This window comes from Bidens hawaiensis, unplaced genomic scaffold, assembly GCF_021521415.1.
Source record: "Bidens hawaiensis isolate Kalapana, Puna unplaced genomic scaffold, B.hawaiensis_p1.1 tig00016560_1, whole genome shotgun sequence".
NCBI classification, from domain to species: domain Eukaryota; kingdom Viridiplantae; phylum Streptophyta; class Magnoliopsida; order Asterales; family Asteraceae; genus Bidens; species Bidens hawaiensis.
The window spans coordinates 427,733-452,942 of NW_027492517.1; the positions used below are offsets into that span (position 1 = coordinate 427,733).

Genomic DNA, 25,210 nt, shown 5'->3' on the forward strand with positions numbered 1-25,210 from the left:
TGGTCAAGGATGTCCTTTGTGATGTGTTAAAACGGGCGGGAATCTCGGCAAGAAAAGAGGCTCCTGTGAATTTCTTGTCGGATCCACGTGAAGGAAGGTCTACTCTCTGACCAGCGGACATTCTTGTGATTGGATGGGCGGGGGGGAAGCATGCTTGTGTGGACCTTACTGGGGTGTCTCCTCTTGTCGGGCTTAGGGACACCAGGTTTGTTGCTGGGCATGCCGTGCTAAAGGCAGAAGCAGAAAAAATTGCTAAGCACGAGAAGGCGTGTGTGGAGAATCAATACGCCTTCATTCCTTTTGCTTTTGGCACATTCGGGTCTCTTACCCCCGATGCTGTTGCGTTTCTAAAAAGAGTTTAGCGGGTCGTGCATAGTAACTCATCGACGCCGAAGAACGATAACTTTGTTTTCAGTAGGATCGGTTTTTGACATTCAAAAGGGGGTGGCGGTGCAGCTTGTTGCCCGCTTACCTACCTCTTTATTATAATTGGATCCTTTTATTTTTAATATAATTATAAAAGGTCATCACTTAATAAAAAAAAACTTATGATTATGACTCATCATAACAGCAAGATAAACTATACGTGGTTTAACTTATTTGAACAATAAGAGTGTTATGGATTAGCATTTTGGACGGTTTAATTGTCTTGTTACTGCAGATTGGCTTCTAAATTAGTGGATATTGTTGGGCAAATTACACCAAAATGTGATAGGACTATATTAGAATATATTATGCAATGAAATAAAAAATAAAAGTTACCATGTAAAAACCCCATGATTCTTTTTCACTAATTAATAATTTTAGTTTTAAATGGATTTTTAAAATTTAATACATTGAAACAATATAAAGTGATATCTTGGGGTCTAATAGCAGAGATAAAACCTTTTAAACACCTTAATAGTTTCAAGTCACGGAAAGTATGGAATTTTCTATTTAAAAAATAAAATTAAAATAAGTTTATGAGTAATCATGTAAACCGTACCCATAACCAATGTTTTAAAACCGGTATTTTACTTGTACCGGATTTGACTAAAAAATGGTACAACCGGTTGAACCGGTTTATACCGGAAGGTTCAACTGGTTGAATAGTTTACCTTATAATTTACTATAAATGTAACTTCAATTCAAAAATAACCTAAAAGTAAATGATTTCATAACAGAAAATAATCCAAAAGTTAATCCATATTAAAAACATAATGCAAAAGCACCTAATTTTTAAAAAAATAGTCCTAAGTTTACACGTTTGAATGTTAATTGTTGGGTTAAGGTAATTTTGAAAAAATATGAGCCGCAAATATCAAAAATTTTCTCGGACATAAAACCGGTTTGCCGGTAAAAACCGGTATTTTAGACAAAAACCGCCGGTACGATATTCTAGCAAACCGGCCAAAAATACCGGACTTAAAATACCGGCCTGCTGTGCGAAATCCGGTTCAACCGGCTGGTTTGAACCGGTTTATAAAACACCGCCCATAACCCATGGTTTTAGAAAGGTAGCATTCATAGGGTTTAATTATTGAAGTAAAGTGTATTAATTAAATATTTGTTGTTATTCATTCAATTATTTAATTTAAAATAAAAGAAAAGTGATATTAATACGACTCTGTTTTGTTGGGATGTGATTCCCGCCTAATAACGGAAATACCGTTTCCAAACGACACCGTTTCGTTTAATTGAGTTGTATCTCTCAATAATCATCTACTCCTCAACTTGACCCTGCAAATAACATTCATTCAATTCAAATCTTTACATTACAAATGGTGAATATTATGTTCATTTCGTCTCTCATTCTTCTTTCGTTTGCTTTAACGGCGTCGTTTGGCTTACAAAACCCTAGGTTTCTGTCAGAGAAGACGAGTGACGGTGAGAAGAAGCTGATAGTTGAGAAGCTGTTCAAGTACCCTGATTATGCTGATCAGGATCATGGAGCTACACTTGAAGAATTGGGGCATCACGCAGGATATTATCGGATAAAACACTCGTATGCTGCTCGGTATGAACAAGTCTTCTTGTTTAGTTTTGTTTTGTTTTTTCTTTCTTCATTTTTATGAGTTCGTGATTAATTGGTGTGATTGATCAGTAATTAATTGTTCAAAGTAGGTTAAAATTCGGTCAAAGTTAGTCAAATCGGTCAGAATTTGTCAAAATAAAAGTATTTGAAAACCTATAGCTGTTCTGTAATTATATGCAAAATTCTGTATATGTATTGATTTTGGAAAATTACATCCATGTGTTGTAAAATTTGGGATTAGACGTCAATTAATCATATATTAGAGACCTATGACTCGATTTCACCTAATCGATCCCTAAGATCAGTACTAGTCAAAATAGGCCAAGTATCAGAAAATTATACTTTTTTTTTTATATATAAAATTTGTATAGATCTCCATAATTTACTTATTTTTTTTTTAGTTTTGTCTTCCTAATTTCAATTTAAAATTTTTGTAAGATGTTTTATTTGTTTTTTGAATCACGGGGTCGTAAGTCAGATCCAGTTGTTTTATGGTTGAATGGAGGCCCTGGATGTGGAAGCGAGATTTCTCTATTTTATGAAAATGGTCCATTCAAGATTCAAAAGAACCTCTCTCTTGTTTGGAATGAGTATGGCTGGGACCAGGTAACATATCTATACCTTGTCTATATTATTATTTGTTAGCCAACATGATTATTTATATGTTGTTATTTAGGCATCCAAGTTATTGTATGTTGACCAACCTACTAGAACCGGCTTTAGTTACACCTCTGATCTTAGAGACATTCGCCATGATGAGCAGGGTGTGAGTAGGGACCTATATGACTTCTTACAGGTTTGTTCTATGAGTATATATATGTAATTATGCAACATTATACATTCAGTTCTATATTTGATAATACTGATCATGCTTTGATACAGGCTTTCTTTAAAAAACATCCTGAATATGCAAAAAATGATTTCTTTATAACCGGAGAATCGTATGGAGGTCACTACTGTCCTGCTTTGGCAGCTAAAATCCATAAAGAAAACAAAGCTAATAAAGGAATCCACATAAACCTCAAGGTACAAACTTGTGCCTTTTGTAAGTAATTGAGTTTGCGTATTTTTATTTACTTTAAGAGTTGTCAGGGATTTGCTATTGGAAATGGACTCACTCATCCACTAATTCAATTCAAATCTTACACTGATTACGCACCGGACATGAAATTAATTAACAAGTTTGAATATGAAAATATTAACAAGAAAGTTCCTGCGTGCGAGAAAGCTGCTAAACTTTGTGGTAAGTTCATTTCATAAGAAGCACTTGAAGCAACAATACAAGATATGCTTCAAGTAAGCCTGGCAAAACATGTATGTTGGGGTCGGATTTGGGTCAAAACGTACTGTTTCAATTAGGAGTGTTAAGGAGTCGTGTTTGCGGGCTGGTGGGTCCAACCTGACACGAACTTGAGCAGGATCTGAATCTAACAAGACACGAATATTCATGGGTTGAACCGAACACGACCTGTTTGACGAGAGAGCATTTCTTGTATTTAAAAGTGTAAACGAGTTGAGCCATGCCTGGGTTTTGTTTAACCTACAACAACTCGAGCTTAGCTCATTTCGAGCTATAATTCTATATATAGCTCAAGCACAACTTGTGAGTAGTTTTTTAAACTTGATCTTAGCCTGTGAGTAGTTTTTAAGCTTGAGCTCAGCTCGTTTATCATTTATTTATATTATATTGTCAATTTTAAATTAACTTAATACATCTTATTGAGTTAATTTTATCATAATTATTATAAATATAGATATTAATATATTAAATATAAATTATATAAATATTAGGCTCGTGAGCCAGCTCGAACTCAGTAAGTGAACTCAGACTCGTTTATTAAACAAGCTTTTTTTAGGCTCAAACTCGTTTAGGAGCTGATCTTGAGTTGCTTGAACTCGGTAAGTGAATCAAGCATGACGTGCATGTGCATGGGTTGACCCGAACAAAACGCTTCTGACCCGAGAGAGCATGTCTTGTATTCAGAAGTGTAAATGAGTTGAGCTGAGCCCGGGCTCTGTTTAACCTACAAAAAATCTAGCTTGGATTATTTCAAGCTATATTTCTAAAATCGAGCACAACTCGTGAGTGGTTTTTCAAGCTTGGTCTTAGCCCGTAAGTAGTTTTTAAGCTTGAGCGCAGCTCGTTTATTATTTATTTATTAATTTAATTACATTTGTACTTATATATATATATATATATATTAGAGGTGGCAATAGGAGTGGGTTGGGTTGGATTTAGGTGATGGGTCAGGATGGGTATGGGTCAGGATGGATATGGGGTCAGGATGGATTTTTAAAATAGAGAGTTAGGATAGATATGGGTCAAGATGGATAAAACTAACTCATCTTGACCCAAGTGAATGTTGACATACAAAGGGTTTTAAAAACCCCTCAAAAAATATTCAAAAAAACTATTAAAAAAATAATAACTCAAAATATAAATAAAAAACGCAAATTGTAAAATAACTAAAATGTTTCCCCCATCCTCCTCGTTAAAAAAAAAAAAAAAACTTTTTGTTCCGGTTCAATTTCGAGTTTTTCGGTTCGGTTTTGTTTTTGTTTTTTTCATTTCGGTCGGTTTCGGTATCTGCTCGGTTTCGATTTCTCGGTTTTTTTGGTTTCAGTGTTGTTTTGTTTTAGTTAGTTTTTTCGGTTTCATTTCGTTTTTTTGTTTCGTTTCGATTCATTTGTTTTATTTTGGTCGGCTACGTTTCAGTATTTTTTTTCGTTCTGATAAGCTTTCTGATTGCCTTTCGCTTTTTTTCGTCTCGTTTTGGTCAGTTTTTCGGATTCATATCGGTTTTTTTGTATCGTTTTGGTCGTTTTTCTATTTCGGTTTAGTTTCGTTTCAGTTTTGTTGTTTCGTTTGTCAGTTCGGTGTTTTTGATTCGTTTTGGTCCGGTTTTTAAATTGCATTTAGTTTTTTTTATGTTTCCTTTTGGTCAGTTTTTCAGTTTCAATTCGGTTTTTTTGTTTCGTTTCGGTCGTTTTTCTATTTCGGTTCAGTTTCATTTCGGTTTGTTTGTTTCGCTTTGGTCGGTTCAATGTTTTTGTTTTGTTTTGGTCAGGTTTCAGTTGCATTTCGTTTTTTTTTTGTTTCGTTTTGGTCGTTTTTCAATTTCGGTTCAGTTTCGTTTTGGTTTGTTTGTTTTGTTTCGGTCAATTCGGTGTTTTTGTTTCGTTTTAGTCGGTTTGGTGTTTTTGTTTTGTTTTGGTCCGCTTTTCAGTTGCATTTCGCTTTTTTTTTGTTTCGTTTTGGTCAACTTTTCGGTTTCATATCGGTTTTTTTGTTTCGTTTTGGTCGGTTTTCTATTTCGTTTCAGTTTTGTTTCGGTTTGGTCGATTCGGTGTTTTTGTTTAGTTTTGGTTAGCTTTTCGGTTGCATTTCGCTTTTTTTTGTTTCGCTTTTGTCAGTTTTTCGGTTTCATTTCGTTTTTTTACTGTTTTGGTCGTTTTTCTATTTCGGTTCAGTTTCGTTTTAGTCAGTTCGGGGTTTTTGTTTCGTTTTGATCGTTTTTTGGGTTTCGGATGAGTTTTGTTTTGCACATGATAGTTTGGGTATTTTGAAATAGATAAATTTTGGATAACTTGGATATTTTGTTTTGACCCATTTTAACCTATAAATGAAACCCACTTATATATTTCCAACCCATCCTGACCCACTTGTAGAATTTTTATGATCCATCCTAACCCATTTTACTTTTAAAGTTTATCCATCTTGACCCAAAACAACCCATTTGGGTTGGGTTTGCCACCCTTAACATATATATATATATATATATATATATTATAAATTTTGAATTAACTTAATATATAATATTCAGTTAATTTTATCATAGTTATTAAAGTATATATTAATATATAATTTATAAATTCAATAAATAATTGACTCGTTGAGGCTCGTGAGCTAGCTCGAACTCCGTAAGTGAACTCAAGCTCCTTTATTAATCAAACTACTTTTAGGCAAATTTGTTTAAGCTCTGCTCAATTCGAGCTCTTAGTGAGCCAATCTCGAGTAGCTCATAAGCAGCTTGGCTCATTTACACTCAATATTGTTGCTTCTATTGCTAATGAATGATTTTCTGATCTTTATTCAGGCACTAATGGAACAACAGCTTGTAAGGCTGCATTCAGGTCTTGCAACTCCATTTCAAGTATCATGTCTATTATTGGCAATATCAGTGTAAAGAGATTTAACCTAATATCTTTATTGTAATCAACAGTATTATTTGAATTTCTTGTGAGATATATAATCAATCACCTTCTAATATGTTGCAGCACTATGACATTAGAAAGAAGTGTGATAAGGGCAAGGAATGCTACGATTACTCAGACATGAATGCTCTTCTTAGCAAGAAATCGGTTAAAGAAGCTCTTGGAGTCAAAAGACATTGACTTTGATCCATGCAGTAAAGTTGTATTTCAAGCCATGAATATGGATTGGATGAGGAATCTTGAAGTTGGGATTCCACACCTTCTAGAAGACAGGATTAAGTTGCTTGTATATGCTGGAGAATATGATCTTATATGCAACTGGATCGGTTAGTGTTTATTGGCCCAAGTTTAAATCATCCTTTTGAATACTATTATAATATGTGTTGGATTTTGCGACTTGTTTAGGTAATTCAAGATGGGTTCATGCAATGGATTGGAGTGGTCAAAAAGAGTTTGTTGCATCTCCTGATGTTCCTTTTGAAGTTGATGGTTCTAAAGCGGGCTTATACAAGACCCATGGCCCACTCACTTTTCTCAAGGTTTATGATGCTGGACACATGGTTGCTAGGGATCAACCGAAGGTAGCTTTGAGCATATTAAAAAGGTGGACTAGGGGGTCGCTTGCTGGTTCTTTAATGTAGTGTGATGTTAGCAGCCAGCTCAATGGTGTGGCTGACCTTTTGTAGATAAACTATATGAGGTTTTAACCGAGTTGACAATAAGTGTTAACGAGTAACATTTTGGATGGTTTCTTTTTCTGTTAACAGAAAAAATGGTTTATAAAATCAGTGGATACTGTTTGATCTCTCATCTCGTCTAGTGATCTCAGTCGCATATGAAGTTCACACTCTGGCCCGAAAAATGCAACAAACTTAGGCGGTCCTGTGGAGCGGGTATTATGCATAAACAGATAAAAATCAAAAATAAAAATAAAATTAAACTAAAGGAACTAACAGATAGCTAAACTAATACTTAACTAACCAAATAAGCAATTCAACAAACTTACAACGAAATAGCTAAGTCCAGATTCATTCTCAAAGTCGCTGAAAAGATATTTTGGCTTAAATCCCATAAATTTGGAAACACTTTTCCCGTTAAACCCACAAGAAAATCTCATACTTAAAAGAAAGATATAACAAAAAAATGGTAAAATGTAACTCATATATCTACCTAAACTATTATTTTTTTATTTATTTAAATGACTATCAAATTTTCTTTAGTTACAATAAATGTCACTTTTGTTTTATCCATTGTTTTCACACTTCTCAGAAACACTTCTGAAAAGAACTTAACCAATGGATGGTTCATGCGAGAAGTGATATTATAGCGAGAAGTACGAGAAATCAATCTCAGCCATTGATCATCTCCTAGTTGTTCAAATTATTGATTCCCCTAATTACTCCTAAAATATTCTCCACATTAATTCTTGTAGAAAGTTACAAATTTTAGAAAAGATAAATTGGCTTTTACATACAACATCATCTAGAGTAGTTTTAATGAAATATCATCGAGAGAATTTGATCACCTACACAAGTAACATAATAATCTACACTTAGCTCATATTTAATTATACAAATTGTTAGTTATTTTAAAATTTATCAAAATATAACTCCTAAAACTAACATAACTTATTTTCTCCTACACTAATTTTGTTTCTTTTATTTTTACCAACAGATAACTAATATTTACCTATACATAACTCGCATTCACCTACACAGATTGCAAGTTTATTTTATTTTCACCTACATATAAATAATATTCACCTACACATAACTCGCATTTGCCTACACATAAAAGATAGATTATAAAATACTTAAAATTAAAAAAACATGATGTGTTCCTACATTGCGAATATTTTACAAGTTTAGGTTAATACTATTAATTATGCGTGATATCATGGACAAGTTTTGTTTGTGTAGGTAAATACAAATGGGAAGGCTATACCATGAAGTAAATTATTTGTATATGTGGGTTAATATTGTGATTTGCGTAGGTTAACATGAACTGGTTATGTACATGTATATTAATATCGTGATCGGTGTAGGTGATAACTGAACTAGTTTTTATATGTATATATTAATATTATGATTTGTGTAGGTATTTATTTCTATAATGGTTAGTACATATTTTTTATAGTATGAGTATGATGGTTTTGTTTTATAAACTGTTTGAAGATTAAATCAAATTAAAAAATAAAAAAAATGTATAATCATTTGTAACTTAACATTAATTAGTATTAACTAGTTGGCTTCACCCGCCGCAACCGTAGTTGGCTGCCAGGTTGGGGAGCAAACATTTTAGGTTCAATCCACAATATTGTTGCTCATATATGCTGAGTATTTGAGCCTTACATGATCATAGCTGGTATATATATCCAAATGATTTTGCCTCTACATGCTAATACCGAAGTTATCATTTATGGTCTATTTTGTTTTTTTTTTCCGGATTTACATACGAAACCACTACATGCTTATAGGCTGTGCATAGTAGATGCAAGGAGTTTTTACCAAAAAAAAAAAAAAACTATGACCTTGTCTTGCCAAAAGTATTGCCTTTGTCATTCTAAAAGATGCTTATGTCCCCATATTTTTTCATTGCATCTTTTGCTTCTTTTCTCCTCATTCAAATTGCAAATAAGAGAGTTTTGCATACCAGGAAACTTGAGCAGTTGCCTCCCGCTGCACATAATTGTCATTGGCATAAACTGCAACAACTATAGGTGGGAGACTCTTAGGTTTTGTCAAGTAGTCAAGGCAAGCACATTTCAAGTAGTTGTAGTAAAACCTGACACGTAATGAAACTGATGCATTAGGTTAAGTATTTGTCAAAAGCATTTGATTTTCAATCAATTTAAGCTTTCATACTTTAGGTCAAAAAAGTAAATCAAAACTCATATTCAAACATCATATTTTAGTATATGTATAATATGTGCATAAACTATGTGACATGTGATATTTTGACTTATGTATCCAGATGGGGATCGAAGAGCATTTAAGATTAAAACTTAGCCACTTAAATTCAACTCTTCCACATTAAAGCAAAACATGTATTGCAGTATAGTTGCACCAAAATGCTTAAGCTGGTTCAACATGCATATCAGTCTTAGAATTTAACATATTGAAACTTGTGGGGTTTTCAAAATGGAACTTACTATCATAATAAATAAGTTGTTGGAACTCATAGCCCAATTCGTTTATAGTTTTCGTTCGGTTAACTACATGGACCTCAAATTAGATCACACATGAACATGACTTACTTTCCCTTGGTGTAGTTGAGGAGGTTCCATGTTTGCCCTTTGGCTAATATGTTTCTAACCTGAACCTATTTGGATCTAAATGGTTTTGACTAATCGCTTCTGGTCCGATTTATAACCTTAACCGGTTTGGGCCCATTAACCGATTTGTACACCTCTATATATCAACTATGATGACCCAAAAGGTATTTTATCACAAAATTTTACAACTTATTAACTAATCATCAACTCAAAGACAGCAAAGAGAAAAGAAACTGACCTCCGCATCCAATTAAAATTTAAAACTTTCATAAACGTGACTATTATAATAGTTGCTGGCTGTGAATTTTGTGAATGGTGTCCTTGTTGAAATGCACTGCGAGCTCCTCCCATATAGCAGCCTCGACACTTGAATTTGTATACCAAACCTTTTAGGAAAATATAACAGCCTCGACATTTCTTTTTTTATACCAAACCTTATAGGAAAATACAGATGAACCGAATTAGGCTTATGAAAGAGATGTAAATACACATTTAGACTCATGAGCACAAAAACAAACCAAAAGTATCAAATGAAGACCCATAAGCTCAATTCAACAAAAAAGTGAGTTCCTACAAAACAAAAAGAAAACGAAAAAAATCAATAAATCATACTACATATTTATATTCTTATAAAAGATGAAAGGACTGCATATACTACAACAATAGCAATGAGACATGAATCAAATATGACAATATTAATCACTAAACAAAATAACCAGTACCATCTGTAAACAAAATAATTAGATCATGACTTCATGTTTAATTGTTTGTCTGGTCAAAAGTTCAACAAATGAACTCGTTTAAAATCCTAAGAAAGCTAGCAGGTATAACAACCTAGTCATAAAACACAATATATTAACCATTATTTTAGTTAATGGGCTCTGTCTAAACCAACCTCAACAGTAATCATAAAAAGACCAATCAAATACACATGTTGTAACACATAATAAACTAAATGGTATAAGAAACAAACAAATAAAGTGAATGATCAATCAGTCACATACCAACAACTGTTCATATGATTTGGTGTATGCTTTATAGACACCGCCAGACACGTAGTGGCATTCAAAAAGTGATTGACTCGACTTTGTGAACCGAATGTCGTTGAGTTGATGTAGTTTGCCATTCAAGATCTTACATAAGTTTATGTTGAGAATATTATATATAGTTATGCCTGATTGAACCCAACAACACCCAATTTGATGCCTCAAAATAAAAAGAAACGAAACCTATAAAGAGTGCCTGGTTAATAGTAAACATGTTTGTTTGTGTGCGTAGTTCCTGAAAGATAAACAGTATAATTAATCATATAAGATCCAAATTGAAAACCGGCTTATGATTCCTCTTTTCCCTCCAGATGAATCATGCCCCATTTGTAAAAAGCTTGTTTGGATAGATTTGGTGAGCATGCCCTCCACTGTAAGAAATTGCCCGGATTCAAGTATCGTCATGACTGGGTTAGAGATGTCTTATGGGATGTGCTTAGGCGTGCCGGGATCTCAGTCAAGAAAGAGACACCTGTTAACTTTCTGTCTGATCCGCGAGAGGGAAGATCTACCTTGCGTCCTACGGACGTTCTTATGTTTGGCTGGGCAGGGGGTAAGCATGCGTGTGTTGATCTCACTGGGGTGTCCCAGTTGGTGGGGCTGAGAGACAATGGCTTCGTACCGGGACAGGCGATTTTGATAGCGAAATCTAGGAAGGTTGCTAAGTATGAGGCAGCGTGTTTGGAGAATCAGCACGTGTTCATTCCCTTTGCCTTCGACACATTTGGATTCCTAGCTCCCGAGGCGGTTTGCTTCTTAGAGCGAGTGTAGAAGGTGGTCCACAGTGACTCGTAGAGCCCGAGGAACCAAGGATTTATATCTAGTAGGATAGGCTTTGCGATTCAAAAGGGGATAACGACGCAGCTTGTTGCTCGCTTACCCATTATCCAAATGTAGCTCGCTTTGTGTTATTAAAAGACGTGTTTGATCAAAATCAAAGAAAGCAAGCATATCGGTTATTTTTTTTGGAGATAAGAGGTAGAGGAAGAGGTAGAGGTAGAGGTGGAGGTAGAGGTAGAGATAGAAAGAGACAGAGAGAAAGCTTTACCAGAGTTGAAATTCATGAGTTGGTCATCTTCATCATCATCGTCCGGCACCCTGCATTACATCGAACACCCAGTTAAACACATACGAATTTCGAAATGAACAATTTAGTAGAAAAGTACTGGTTGGTTTCACCTGATGTGAACAACTCGGGGTGGTTGTCGCTAACAAATTAGTAACCACTGTAGGAATAACCGAAACAACAAAGGAAAGATTATTAAATAGAATAGATTAAGGCAGCAATGTTGCAGCTTGTTCTTTGCAAAATCAAAGCGATTTTCCTTTTGATGAGAGAAGAATCTAAGTGGTGGTGTGAAGAAGCCATCTGTCTCCCCACCAGAAGAAAACCCAAAATTATTTTATTTTATTTTGATGATGATGAGTAAGACAGCTGGCTAAAATCAAAGGTGACGCGTATAAAGAAACTGGTGTCGACAATCCAAGCAAACAATGAAAGAGGGTTTACAACTTATATTGTAGAAAATACAACACCGTGATGCCTAAATCTCCCGAAAATGTATATATATAAATTACCAAAAAATACTCTCAAACTTTTTACTAATATATTTCTATAATTAAATAATCTGAAATTAAAAAGAAAACTTATGATTGGTTGGAATTTTTTCTCACGCTTTTCACACAAAAAAATACTTTTAAAATGAATTCAATCCTATATATATATATATAAATATATATATACACACTAATTTTTTTTGAACGACCAACTAAGTAACGGCAGGTACTCCGTACGTGGCCCCCATTGACTAAAGGTAACCCGAGCCGGCCACGAGTCCGGACGGACGGAGCCCCTAGCGGTCCACCTGTTGAGGGATTCCTCGGATAAAACCTGACCCCCACGCCCGCCAAACGGCACGACAGCGAGGAGTCGGTAAAACTGATTGAGATCAGGACTCGAACCCTGGCTCGTATCTCCCATATAAATTGGTGATAGTGAAGTTTGAACCCCCTACCTCTCATTCCTAAAGAATTATTTTAACTTTTTTCTTAAAAAAATTTTTGTAGTTTTTTTCCATTATTTTTATATGTTGATATTGTTCTCAAAAAGGTGGAAAAAACCTCGTCGATGTCGTGCACATATCATTGCATATATATGCAAGAGTGTTATATTGCATAACAATACTATTGCACATATTTGATACACACTATTGTATATATGCAATATTAGATTAATACGCACATCAAATACATATTAGTGTGTATGTGTAATACAACATTAATGCACATGTGCACTACATCGACTTTTATTTTTTTAATATATATATGTGCATATATTACAACACTACTACACATATACAATACACAAATATTGAATATATGCAATTAAATACTATTGAACATAAAAATACATAGTAATACACATGTGTAATACAACAATATCACACAATATTATGTTTGTGCATTACGAAGTCATTTTTTTTCAGTGAGAGTAACAAAATATAAGAACAATGAAAAAAATAGAAATTTGAAAATATTTTTTTATTTTTAATTAAAAATACTTATTTAAGAGTTTTTAAGTTTTCTTTTGATCTTCTCCCTATTTGTGTGTGTGTGTGTGTGTGTGTTCGAGTAAGTCATTTGGAAATATTACTAATGCGCTTATCTGCCGGATAAATTCGAAAGTTCGAGTAATTTAAATAAAAATAAATTACTTATATGCAATGTGTAGTTCATATGTAGCTTTATGCTAGACTCGTTGCGATTAAACTTAACAAAATTTAATCAAGTGTGAATTAACATAAAGAAGTCATAATTAGGTATTGTACGAAAATTGACTGGTTCAGTGGAGTGTCACATGATGTGATGTGATACGATACGATATGATATGATATGGAATAATATGGTATGATAGGGTATGATATGATATTATACGATACAATATGATATGATATTGTATGATAGTGTATGGTATGATATGATAAAATACGATACGAGCCTATATATACATATGTGTGTGTGTGTGTGTAAGAAGTTATTTTGGTCCAAATACATAATAACTCTTTACTTCTCAAATTATCGTGTTTTAATGTGTTCGAACATGACATCAACTGCATTGAAGATGACGTTATTGGTCGTAATGTTGTTTTTAGTATATGGTACACTGGTCTTATCTTTTGATCCTTTTTTAAATTTTAGCATATTTCTAGTTTGTTGATGGCAAACTATACCTTGCAGATATGCAGACATCATATGTTTTTGTTAAAGAAGGATCGCTAGTGAGCGACCAAACACAATCTATGAGTGAAGCTGAATTTGGTGATATACCTTGTAAGACGAATGAGGATTGTATTAAGCGTTGCGGCATCGATGGGCATTGTTTGAAGAATAACATTTGTGATTGTGATCATTTTTAAGTAATTCAGAAAACACAATTTGATCAAATTTAGCTTCTTATTAAAGATAACAAGTAAGGTCTACTACGTACTACAGTATCATTATCTTTTTTCCACGTCTTAAAATTGAAAAATGAACATGTTAAAAATATTGCTTATAACAATGAATATGTCGAGTGTTAATGACGAGTAATCGTCATGTTAATTTTCATGAAGAATATATCATTAACGAAAACTGATAAATTAGTTAAATCGAATCAACTTGTAACCTTAATCTTGCATGTATAGCAATTTCAACAAAGGGTGAAAATTAGGGTCAAGTTATTATACAAAGGAGAACAAAAATGAGAATAATGAGAAGAATTTCCAGTCACACAAAAAAAACCATTCAAAAAAACTGGAAAAAAAAAATTAATAAAAAAATCATAACTCAATATTTAATAAAAAAACGAAAAAAGTAAAAACACAAAAATGTTTCCACCGTCTTTCTCGTACTAAAAAAAACAATGGTGAGTGAAAAAAGTCGTGTCTTTTGTTTATCATTGTGTTTTGAGTTTGTTTTCTTCATTGATTGTGTCTTTTCCCCTTAACATTGTGTAATTTTTTCTTTATATTGTGTTATATTACTTAAAATTGTGCTATATTTTGTTCGTCATTGTGTTATATTTTGTGATCTATTGTATATTTTCTTAGTTATAATTGTGTCTTTTGTTCATTTTCGTCATTGTGTCTTTGATCTCGGCATTGTGTCTTTTCGTCATTTTTTTATTTTTTATTTGGAACGTGAATGATGGGGGAACATTTTAGATTTTTAATTTTTTATTTCTATTTTGAGTTATGATTTTTTTATTAATTTTCTTTTAAATTTATTTTTAATGGGTTTTTTTGTGTGATCACAAATCTTTCTCATACTTCTCATTTTTGTTCCCTTTATATTTTAACTTTACCCTGAAAATTAATATACAAATTTATGTTGGTTTACTATTTAGTCCTACCACTTACGAGCCAACATTGATATGTTACATTTAGTTTAGCATTGTAGTTTTAGTTTTATTTTATTTTTGGCTTTGTTTTTGTTTTCCATGATACTTGAAACCCGATTATCCAGCCCGAAACAACACGAACCCGAAAACTCTGTGAGAGATTTGAGTTGAGTTTTGGGTCAAGATTTAGAACTTTGAGACCGGAAGAACCTAACCTAAAAAACCCGAAACCTTAAAAAAAATAAACCCGAAAAACACCGTACTCATGGTATGAGAAAACTAGCATAATTTTAAAAAATTACATGTTAGAGGGGAGGGATCACTCATGGGTAGTACCCATGCACCGACCAATCATACACAGTTATTTCATTTATACCTGTAAGTACCTACAAACCATAAAATAACTTGAAACACATACCCATAAGTACCCTAAAAAGATTAAAAATAAAAAACCAATTAAAATTAAATGTAATTAAAATTAAAGTATTATTGAAATATTAATGGGTGTTTAATTTTTCAAAAACCTCCAATGGGTTTGTCATGTGATAAACGTTTGCCACAAATTGTGATTTGGCAAACTACCCGCATAGTTAGGGGTGAGTTTACCATATGGTAAACAACCCATAAGCCTTATCCACACTAGTGCCCCTTACCCTCTTAGAGGTTCTGTTAAAATATTATATGTTAAATAGTTTTTTCCTTTTTTTTTATTTCTATTCTCACCTAAATAACGGAAAGACGCAATTTAATTGAGTCTCTCTCTTAATTAGTTCATCTACTCCTCAACTTCATCCCACCAAATAAATAACTTAACCATCATTCATTCGCTGAATCAAATATAAATACAATTCAATTCAAATCTTTACATTACAAATGCCGAATATTATGTTCATTTCGTCTCTCATTTTCCTTTCGTTTGCTTTTACAGCGTCGTTTAGTTCTCAAAGCCATAGTTTTCTTCCGTCAGAGAAGACTAGCCGGGATGAAATTGATGTGTTACGAACGTCGAGTGACGGCGAGAAGAAGATAGCGGAGAAGCGGTGATCCTGATCATGGAGCTAGTGTTAAAGACTTAGGTCATCACGCCGCTTATTACCGGATATAGGGCTGTAAATGAACCGAACGAACACGAACAAGGTCTTGTTCGTGTTCGTGTTCGTTCGTTAAGGAAATAATGTGTTCACGAACGGTTCACGAACACTTATCAAACGAGATTTTATGTTCATGTTCATTCATTAAGGAAATGAATGTGTTCACGAACGGTTCACGAACACAAACGAACACAAATAAAATCAACAGAGCCTAGAGATTGAGACTGGCGTTTTCATCAATGTGAATAATGAAAGCATGTAAACGAATCGAACAAAGACAAACAAGGGCATATTCGTTTTCGTTCATTTAACTTTAAACGAATACGAACTCTTAATCGAGCAAATATTTATGTTCTTTTTCGTTTATTAAAAAAAAGAACATTTATGTTCGTTTATATTCATTTGTTTATAATCTAATCTAAGGGAATATAAATGAACAATGATAAACGGACGTTTATAATATATATAAACGAAGACATAAAAATCTTACGTGTCGCGATGTGGCCGCTCCCCCTTTTTTTGGAGTTACCAGATTTGCTTGATTTCTAAATTGAGTCTTCTCATACATTTGACCCGAATTCATGGGTATGAGTCTTACCAAACCCAGATATTCCTTAAACGGGTTATAACATCTCATTGAGTTAAAAATTATTCTCACCAAATTATTGATGTAAAAATCCTATAAAATAGGATATAATAAAAATCAATATCTTATTTATTTTAAAAAAGATATATATATTATTTAAATTAAAAAACCAATTTGATAGTAAAAAAAAATAAACGGGTCTTGGGTCTCATCAAACCATAAGTATATTATTAACTTTTATTAATATTATTTATAATTAAAAAATCAATTTTATTGTAAAAAAAAATAAACGGGTCTTGGGTCTCATCAAAACCATATTACTTTTAAATCCGATTATAATATCTCAGTTATTTGTGAAACAATTTATCATCAAATCATAAGTATATTATTAACTTTCATACAATAAAAAATATATAAATTCAAAAAATAAATAAATATTAGAACAAACAATATACAACAACCCCCGTAATACGAGGGATAAAAACTAGTAAATGAATATAGATGAACAAATGTAAGTGAACACAGCAAACATAAATGAAAACACTTCATTGAACACAAATTAAAAAAATATAAAACTTTTAATTAGATCAGTTATCCAGATAATAATTAATTATTTTATATTAATACATATACGAACACAAATAAACAAACATAAATAAACGAACGTTCATGAACATAAATGACCGAACGGGACATGTGTTCATGTTCGTTCGTTTAATTAAACTAACACAATTTTTTTGTTCGTGTTGATTCGTTTAATAAATAAACGAACATGAACGAACTTTCCGCCGAACGGGTCACGAACAGTTCACCGAACGTTCGGTTCATTTACAGGCCTAACCGGATAGAACACCGTTTATGAGAAACGTTGCATTGCATTGCTTGCTTGTTTAGTTTTATTTTCTTTTCTTTGTTAACTTTTTATTAGTTCGTGATTATAATTGGCTCAAGTTAATAGGGGATTAATAGTTGATTACATAATGTAAAGTGTTATAAAATTTGGGATCAGGCGTCGATTAATTGGATATTAGATAGAGGCTATAACTCGATTTCACCTAATTGACCCCTAAAATCGGTACTAGTCAAACTCCTTGAAGTAACTGAAAAATTATACTTTTCAAAAAAAGGTTACATAATAGTTTAATTTTGTCTTCCAGATTTCAAGTTATAAATTATAATGATGATCGAATCCTTTTGACTTCACATAGAAATCTTACCTTGTTTAATATTGACTTTCCTGATTTCGAATTAAAAATTTTGTAGGATGTTTTATTTTTTCTTTGAATCACAGCCGGGTCAGAAAACAGATCCAGTGGATCTCTGGTTAAGTGGAGGCCCAGGATGTGGTAGTGAACCCTCAATTTTTTTTTGAAAATGGTCCTTTCAACATTCAAAAGAACCTATCTCTTGTCTGGAATGAATATGGCTGGGACCAGGTAACACACACACACATATATATATATCTTGTTTATGTAATGCATTAATGTTAACTGACACATGATTAACATTATGATTATTTATATGTTGATATTCAGGCTTCCAACATATTGTTTGTTGATCAACCTACTGGAACCGGTTTTAGTTACACTTCTGATGATAGAGACATTCGCCATGACGAGTAGTGACCTATATGACTTCTTACAGGTTTGTTCCTTGTGTTAATGCTAAGTATATGTAATTATGCAACATCACACATTCTATACATAATATTGATTTGGTTTTGATACAGGCTTTCTTTAAAGTCATCCTGAATATGCAAAAAATGACTTCTTTATAACCGGAGAATCGTATGGTGGTCACTACTGTCCTGCTTTGGCAGCTAAAGTCCATAAAGAAAACAAAGCTAATAAAGGAATCCACATAAACCTCAAGGTACAAACTTGTGCTTTTCTTTTGTAAGCATTTGAGGTTGGGTATTTTTATTTACTTTTGAGTGATAACAGGGATTTGCTATGGGAAATGGGCTCACTCATCCACTAATTCAATTCAAATCTTACACTGATTACGCACTGGACATAAATTGATTAACAAATCTGAATATGAAAATATTAACAAGAAAGTTCCTGCGTGCGAGAAAGCTGCCAAACTTTCTGGCAAGTTCATTTCATATATCATAAGAAGCACTTGAAGCAACAATACAAGATATGCTGAAAGTTGGGTCGGGTAGCGGGTCAAATTGTGTTCAGGTCAAAACGTACCGTTTCAAGGAGGGGTGTTAAAGGGTCATGTTCATGGGCTGGCGGTCCAACTTGACACGAACTTGAACACGACTCGAATTGAACAAGAAATGAATATTCATGGGTTGACCCGAACACGACCCGTTTGACGAGAGGGCATGTCTTGTATTTAAAAGTGTAAGCGGGTTGAGCCAAGCCTGGGTTTTGTTCAACCTACAAGAACTCGAGCTTGGCTCATTTCCCAGCTATATTTCTATAGCTCGAGTACAACTAGTGAGCAATTTTTTAAACTTGATCTCAGCCTCTGAGTAGTTTATAAGCTTGAGCTGATCCGCTCGTTTTTCATTTATTTATATTAAATACTTCATCATCATCGTACTCAGTATATCCCACCAGTGTATTTATATTAAATACATTTGTACTTATATATGTATATATATTGCAAATTTTGAATTAACTTAATATATATTGTTGAGTTAATTTTAACATAGTTATTATAAAGAGAGATATTTATATATTTAATATAAATTATATAAATATTAGGCTTGTTTAAGCTCAAGCTCGTTCAGGAGCAGACCTTGAGTAACTCACGAGCAGCTTGGCTTTTTTACACTTCTGCTAATATTGTTGCTTTTATCGCTAATTGCTAATTGAATGATTTTCAGGCACTAATGGAACAACAACTTGTAAGGCTGCAAACACGTCTTGTGACCCCATTTTCCAGTCAATCAAATCTATTAATATCAGTGTAAAGAGATTTAAGTCCAATATTTGATTATAACCAACAATATTATTTGAATTTCTTGTGAGATATATAATCAACCATCTTTTAATATGTTGCAGGCATATGACATAAGAAAGCGGTGTGAGGGCGCTGAATGCTTTGATGACTCGGACATGATTGCTCATCTTAGCAAGAAATATGTTAAAGAAGCTCTTGGAGTCAAAGGCATTGACTATGCTCCATTGAGTGATGTTGTATGGCAAGCCATGAGTATGGATATCATGAGGAATCTTGAAGTTGGGATTCCCCACCTACTAGAAGACGGGATTAAGATGCTTGTATATGCTGGAGAATATGATCTTAAATGCAACTGGATCGGTTAGTATTGTTTATCGGCCCAAGCGTAAATCATATGTTTGAATAATATTATAATATGTGTTCCATTGTGCAAATCTAGGCAATTCAAGATGGGTTCATGCAATGGAATGGAGTGGTCAGAAAGAGTTTGTTGCATCTTCTTATGTTCCTTTCGTAGTTGATGGTTCTAAAGCGGACTTATTGAAAACCTATGGTCCACTCAGTTTTCTCAAAGTTCATGATGTTGGACACAATGTTCCTATGGATCAACCGAAGGTAGCTTTGAGCATATTAAAAAGGTGGACTAGGGGGTCACTTGCTGGTTCTTCTATGTAATGTGATGTTAGCAGCCAGCTCAATGGTGCCACTAATCGTTTGTAGATAAACTATATATATGTGGTTTTAACCGAGTTGAACAATAAGAGCAATACCGAATCCAGTGATTTAGAAACCAGTTTGCCATAAACAGAACACCATTTAAAATGCTAGCTGATAATACTAACTAGCAATTTGGATGGTTTATTTTTCTGTAAATGCCAAATTGGTTTCTAAATCAATGGATATTGTTGGACAATTTACACTAAAATGTAATGGACTATCATATTCACTAGTCGAGAGTTTTCTTCACTAGTCGTCTCCCTAAAATGGTAGGCATCACCAATACAATCGTTTAACTTTTCAAAGGAAGTGATCAGCTTCTTCATGATCAAGCACACAAACTACTTTGTTATAATTTCTTCTTAATATCATTATGTGGAGGATCTCAAATTCACCTCTGAGTCCTAGCACCTTTACTGGATGTACTTGAGAGTCTCCTTGAAACTCAATACGTAGTGTATCCAATGTCACCTTAATAGTATTTGCAGCTACAATTCTTGACATGCAAGAGGAGATAACCTTGTTGGATAATCCTAATCGCTTTGACGTCTTTCTTCTTAGCCTCTTTTTTTCTTGGCCTACTCATTACCACAAACTGTGGTACCAGTTTCATCTAATTGTCACACCTCTTGTGAACGAAGAATAGTTTTCATTTGTGTACTCCAATATTCATAGCCTTCACCCTAGCTTGAATACCAGGATGACTTGAATAATGGTAGGAGTACTTGTAGGGGTATGGTACTAAACCCGGCTTACGACCTTAATTTATTATGTTTGGCTTATTTTATTATATGGACTAATACAATATTATTGGGCTGAGAGGGTTTTGTGGAGGTAACCCTAACTGGGCTAGGCCCATTAGGGTACCATGATGGTGGCCATGAGGCTCCCTATATAAGGAGGTCTCCACCTCCTTATTAAGCGTTGTTCTCAATAAGAGCCACCACCATAACCATTTTTGTGTCTGTAAACAAGAGATCCTCGAGATTTCTTAGCAGTCACCTCCACACCCTTAAAAACCATTGCAGATCTGAGCGAAGGAGAGCGAGATTTGGTTACATCATCCCGTAGAAGACGACCCGAACTATGCATGGTACGTTTCGTGTTTCTTCATTGGCGCCATCCGTGGGGCCACATCGAAAACAAGCCGCATCTTCGACTCTCCTTTTTTGACTTCTAGATCTGCTTTTTGGAAGAACGAGAGGGTGAAATAAATCTGAAAACCTTTTCAGATCTGATAATTTTTCAGAAAAAGTTACCAGATTCGAACAATAATGCTCCGGATCTGTGACGGTTTTAATTAGATCTGACAGTGACGTCAAGATCTACTTTATTTTGGTGGCCAAAAATTCTCACGGTGCAAGATTTGCATATACGAGTTCATAATGCAAAAAATGAGCTTTTAGATCTGCTACCTTACAAAAAAAAAGGATGGTGGTTGTTTCATTTTCTATGCAATTTTGTCACGTAAAAGGGGACATTACATGACATGTGGGTCCAAGCTTCAATTGTCTTGTCATCCAGGGATGTCTTGTACAAATCTCATCAGAACAGTGCTAGCCAGATAGACTCCGCCTCCTTCTTCTATTCAGCTCCGTCGGGGCTGTCTCCGCCATCAAGGCGCCATACATGTGCGCCGCCGTGGATCTGCACCGCGCGGCCATCCATGAGCCCTGGCGTGAATTAACACCGCGCGTCATTGCGGACCATATAAGCGCTCTGGCTTTCCAACACCACCACTGTGACGTCCATTCCGCGCCCATAAGCAACAGTGCGCCATCATGCATGCGCACAGTCGAACACCCCGATACAATATATGAGCACCACCGCAGATCGTCGTCGCGTCACCATGCATGCGCGTCACCACGGAAGAACAACGCAACACGCATGTCTGCTACCGCGGCACAACACTCCGCCACCACGCATGCGCCACCGCGGTTCGATATACCGCCACCACGCATGCGCCACCGCGGTTCGATACACCGCCATCACGCATGCGCCACCGCGGTTCGATACACCGCCATCACGCATGCGCCACCGCGGTTCGATACACTGCCACCACGCATGCGCCACCGTGATTCGGACGCATGCGCTACCGTGATTCAATACATCGCCACCACGCGTGCGCCACCGTGATTCGGACGCATGCGCCACCGTGATTCAATACATCGCCACCACGCGTGCGCCACCGCGGTTCGATACATCGCCACCACGCGTGCGCCACCGCGATTCCATACATCGCCACCACGCGTGCGCCACCGCGGTTCGATACATCACCACCACGCATGCGCCACCGCGATTCCATACATCGCCACCACGCGTGCGCCACCGCGGTTCAATACATCGCCACCATGCATGCACACCGTCGCGGATCAACATTCCGCCACCATTCATTCGCGCCACCTTGAGGCAACATCGCGCCGCCATAAAGCAGCAGCGCGTCGCCGCGGATCACGATGCGCCGTCGCGGGTCAATACTCCGCCACCATGCATGCACACCGTCGCGGATCAACATTCCGCCACCATTCATTCGCACCACCTTGAGGCAACAGCGCGCCGCCATGAAGCAGCAGCGCGTCGCCGCGGATCACGATGCGCCGTCGCGGGTCAATACTCCGCCACCATACATGCGCACAGTCGCGGATTAACATTCCGTCAACATTCATGCGCGCCACGACAAGTGAACCTCGCCACCGCGTAATGTCATTGCGCCACCACGCGTACACGCCACCGCGGATAACCATCTGGCCGCCATGGTGCATGCCACCATGCATGAGTTCCACCGCTATGAAGCAGCAGCGCGCCATCACGCATGCGCGCTAGCGCCGAGCACCGCACCACCGCGATCCAACAGCTCGCCACCGTGCATGCGCATCGCTAAACAACACACTGCCATCATACTTGCGGATCACCACTACGCAATCACGTCACAAAAGAACACTGCGCCACATGCGTGGGCGCCGTCGCGGAACAACACCGCGTCATTATGAATGGGCGCCTCCAAAAATTTGGTTTCTTGCATCCGCATCACTGTTCAAGTGGGAAGACATGAAGGCCGCCATCACGAAGACCACCATGCTTGTTATTTGTAATCCGTTCACGGCGTGTCAACCGCTTTCTCATGCGCGTAGGCGGACAAAAACAGGCACGGCGGATTAACACCCGCCACCGCGGATCACATACACACTAGCATACCAACAACGCCATTGTAACGCAACAGCGCCACTATAGCAGGGTGGAATACAAGCCACGTCGCATGCGCGCCACCGCGGATCAACAATCTGCCACCGCAGTCGCAGATCAACCCTTCCGCCACTCTACACGCGCACCGCCATGATGCTTGCGCGCAGTCGCGTATCACATTCCACCAACTTGATCCGGTGGGTAAAACTCCGCCGTCGCGGAATGCATGCGACCTTCTTGAAGTTCAACGCTAACTCCGACAATTACGAACTCCATGCAACCATCCAAAATGTTCAAAATGGTGGCAGGAACGTGCAGAGGCAAAAAGATTTAAAAGAGGAAGGAATTATTTCCAATTTTTCATAACAGCCCCTCATCCGCTCATGTGATTAAAACTTTATTAACAAGTTTATTATTACAAGTTCAATGCTCCTAACATTATTTAGCAGCAATGAACTGGGGGACTATCGTGGTATACCACCACTACATTATAGCGATGGAAGACATCCGAATCTTAGGTCGGGAGCCTAATAATATCCCATATGGCCACGCGCCAAACATAAAGGTCGGGAGCCTAATAATGTCCCACATGGCCACACGCCAAACATAAAGGTCGGGAGCCTAATAATATCCCAAACGGCCACGCGCCAAACATAAAGGTCGGGAGCCTAATAATATCCCACATGGCCACGCGCCAAACATAAAGGTCGGGAGCCTAATAATATCCCAAACGGCCACGCGCCAAACATAAAGGTCGGAAGCCTAATAATATCCCACATGGCCACGCGCCAAACATAAAGGTCGGGAGCCTAATAATATCCCAAACGGCCACGCGCCAAACATAAGGGTCGGGAGCCTAATAATATCCCACATGGCCACGCGCCAAACATAAAGGTCGGGAGCCTAATAATATCCCACATGGCCACGCGCCAAACATAAAGGTCGGGAGCCTAATAATATCCCAAACGGCCACGCGCCAACGTAGGTTGGGCACACCTCATAATTTGTCCGAGGATGGGAACCTTGTAATACATCCACTTTTAGTTGATATGTTTTTGCAGGTTCGGCTACGAGTCGCACAAGCACCTATGACATTATTATTATCTGGCCGTCTGTGCCTCCATTATTATTTTGAAGACAAGCCGGGATAGTCATCCTGCGTAGAAGAGGCCCTTGTGGGCCAGTCATTATCATCATATTATAGCTCATAAGCCGCAACTCGCGCATGCTTCATTATTTTATAGCTCGTAAGTCGCCTCGCGCGCAAGCTTCATTATTTTTATAGCTCGTAAGCTGCCTCGCGCACAAGTTGCATTACATTATTATCGAGATGCGCACTCTATCTTTTATCAGGCCCCGCGCCACTGTTATTATGATGCGTGCTATATCTTATTCATGCCAGTGCACCATTATTATCATAAGGATCACAACATGTCACCATCATGGAGAAAGCCTCTCAAAACTCAAAGACAATAAAGACAAGGCCGAAGAAAGGGGAAAAAACCGCCTCATATCCTAACACACCTTATGAAGTCCAGCGCTCCACCTAAACGCTTGCATGCCTAGGAGCAACACTGGACTTGGGGGGCTTGTAGGGGTATGGTACTAAACCCGGCTTACGACCTTAATTTATTATGTTTGGCTTATTTTATTATATGGACTAATACAATATTATTGGGCTGAGGGGGTTTTGTGGAGGTAACCCTAACTGGGCTAGGCCCATTAGGGTACCATGATGGTGGCCATGAGACTCCCTATATAAGGAGGTCTCCACCTCCTTATTAAGC

The 25,210-nt window shown here is 36.4% G+C and overlaps 2 long non-coding RNA genes and 2 pseudogenes across 2 annotated transcripts; 2 read left to right on the plus strand and 2 right to left on the minus strand.

Annotated features, from left to right (window-relative positions):
• The first annotated feature begins 1,760 nt into the window (after nucleotides 1-1,760).
• Nucleotides 1,761-6,870, plus strand: LOC143551703 (serine carboxypeptidase-like; annotated as a pseudogene).
• A 1,961-nt stretch (nucleotides 6,871-8,831) lies between these two features.
• LOC143551679 (uncharacterized) lies at nucleotides 8,832-9,948 on the minus strand. Its single transcript, XR_013138539.1, has 2 exons — nucleotides 9,742-9,948; nucleotides 8,832-9,013 (listed from the first exon to the last, which is right to left on the minus strand). It is a non-coding gene; the product is annotated as an uncharacterized LOC143551679 (long non-coding RNA).
• Nucleotides 9,949-10,732: 784 nt separating this feature from the next.
• Nucleotides 10,733-11,763, minus strand: LOC143551678 (uncharacterized). Its single transcript, XR_013138538.1, has 3 exons — nucleotides 11,729-11,763; nucleotides 11,598-11,647; nucleotides 10,733-10,784 (listed from the first exon to the last, which is right to left on the minus strand). It is a non-coding gene; the product is annotated as an uncharacterized LOC143551678 (long non-coding RNA).
• Nucleotides 11,764-13,649: 1,886 nt separating this feature from the next.
• On the plus strand, nucleotides 13,650-20,309 carry LOC143551683 (serine carboxypeptidase-like; annotated as a pseudogene).
• Nucleotides 20,310-25,210: the final 4,901 nt, after the last annotated feature.